Below are 2430 nucleotides of genomic sequence, written 5' to 3' on the forward strand. Positions count from 1 at the left end.
ACTGGTGAATTTGAACTGCTGATCTTTCGGTTAGCATCCATCGCCTTAACCACTGCACCACCAGGGCTCCTACTGGAGGTCATTAGTCCTGAGAATCTAGCGTGCAACAGAATCACCTGGCAGGTTTATTACAATACAGGCTGATGGGCCCCATCCCCGGAGTTTCTGATTCAGCAGGTCTGAGGTTGGGCTTAACATTTACATATCTATCAAGTTCCCAGGTGATGCTGATGCTGCTGGGGCATGGACCACACTTGAAGAATCACTGGTTAAGCTGAACACTTGCTAAGCACACATGAGTTCTGTTAATCTTTCCAATAACTCCACAGGCTGCTTAGTGGTTTGGACAAAAACTTTGGGCAGACTGTGGGGGCTCAAACCATGGTTCTATCTCTTAATACCTTTATGATACCAGAAAAGCTAGTTAACCATTCTGTGCCTTCATTTACCCATCTGTAAAAAATGGAATAACACCCACCTCATAGGATCAAATGAGTCAATCCAGATAAAAGGTTGAGGCCAGTGTCTGGCCCACAATGAGCCTTTGATCAACGTCAGCTGTTCATGTTAAATATTGATAATGACAAGGAGGTCGTGTTTATTTGTAAGACTTGATAGAGTTTCTATGCATGTAATTTTTTAATAACTTCTTCAATACTTTTAAAATAGGTAATCAATGTACCAATGGTACCACTTTTAAAAGGAACAAAAGGAAATACAGAGAAAAGGAAGTCTCTCTCCCATCCTGGTCCCTCAGGAGCCTTGGTTGCCCAGAGGGGTTCTCTGTTGCTTGTTTCTTGTGTGTCCCTCTAGGGATGATATTCTATGGTGCATACACAAGCATGATGCTGCTTCCTTTCCTCCCTCCCTCCCTCCCTTCCTTCCCTTCCTTCCTCCCTCCTTCCCTTCCCCTTCCTTCCTCCCTTCCTTTATTGTTGTAAAAAAATAGATAACCCAACATTTGCCATTTCAACATTTTCACATATACAATTCAGTGAGACCAATTATAAGCATGATATTTCACCTTTTTACACAAATTATAGCATATTACCCACTTTTTTTTTTTAACATATATTTCAGCAGCCCTGCCATGGACCTACCAACCCTTCCCCCTCAGGAAGCTAACTGTGCGGGACATTTCCACGCTGTAGATCCACTGGCAGGTTTCACTGCCTCCCTGCTATCGTCAGCAACATGGCGTCTCATAGTACCGCCATTGCTTAATGTCCTCAGTGAGTCCATTCATGGTGAGAATTCTGTTTAGGGTGTTGTGTGTACCTGTCACGTTCCTTTCCTATACCAGCACAGTCCTGGTAATGAACTTCAGATGTTTTTCCCTGACCTTGGATTTACAAGTCTTCTGTATATTTTCTGACTCTGGTTTTTCTATTTAACAGACTATCTTGGAGGTCATTTCATATCACTACCAATGTGATACTTCTTTATTTTATTTTTTTTACTTGTATTTCATTGTATGGCTCTACCCTAACTTATTTAACCAGTCCTCTACAGATGTGCTCAGCTGCTAACCAAAAGGTTAGTGGTTTGAGCCTACACAGAGGCACCTTGGAAAAAAGGACTGGCGATCTACTTCCAAAAAATCAGCTACTGAAAACCTTATGGAACACAGTTCTACTCTGACACACGTGGGGTCACCATGAGTCAAAACTGACTCAACGGCAACCGTTTTTTTTTCTTTTTTTCTACAGATGTGCAGTTAGGGCATTTCTAATCTTTAACTGTGATAGTTAATTTTATGTGTCAACTTGGCTAGCCTATGGTGTCCAGTTCTTTGGTCAAACACTAGTCTAGATGTTGCTGTGAAGGTATTTACATGTAATTAACATTTATAACCAGTTGACCTTAAGTAAAGCAGATTACCCTCCATTATGTTGGTGGGCCTCATCCGAATGCAAAAATTGAGGTTTCCCAAGGGAAAAAGATTCTGTCTCAAGGCTGTAAATAAATATCCTGCTGGAATTTAAAGCCCACAGCCTGGTCTACTGATTTCAGAAACAAGACTGCTGGAGTTTCCACCCTGTCACATGACCTACAGATTTTGGGCTTGCCAGGCCACACGACTGCATGAAACAATTCCTTAAAATAAATCTCTCATTCTCTCTCTAGCTATATCTTATTGGTTCCGTTTCTCTGGAGAACCCTAAGACATTAGCTGTTAACGCACAACTCTGAGAATTAAACTAATCTTATTCACACAGTGTATAACATTAATTGCCTGCCACCAATTTATGTAACGTAGTACATGAAAGTGTTTATAAGAATATAATGCACCACTGAGTTGGGTTCAAAAAGAAAAAAAGGTTTTTGACATAATCTGCTTATATCTTCTGTATATAAGATATTTTGGCTACAAATAACAGGGATGGCTAAATCAATAAAGAACATTTGTTAGCTCACATCACTGAGATA

At 40.6% G+C, this 2430-nt stretch overlaps 1 protein-coding gene across 1 annotated transcript in view; it reads right to left on the bottom strand.

The window, feature by feature from the left end:
* Nucleotides 1-2430, bottom strand: part of SYN3 (synapsin III) — a 658658-nt gene that overhangs the window by 497480 nt on the left and 158748 nt on the right. The gene's annotated exons all lie outside the window — the stretch shown is intronic.

Source organism: Trichechus manatus, unplaced genomic scaffold (assembly GCF_000243295.1).
Source record: "Trichechus manatus latirostris isolate Lorelei unplaced genomic scaffold, TriManLat1.0 scaffold00027, whole genome shotgun sequence".
NCBI classification, from domain to species: domain Eukaryota; kingdom Metazoa; phylum Chordata; class Mammalia; order Sirenia; family Trichechidae; genus Trichechus; species Trichechus manatus.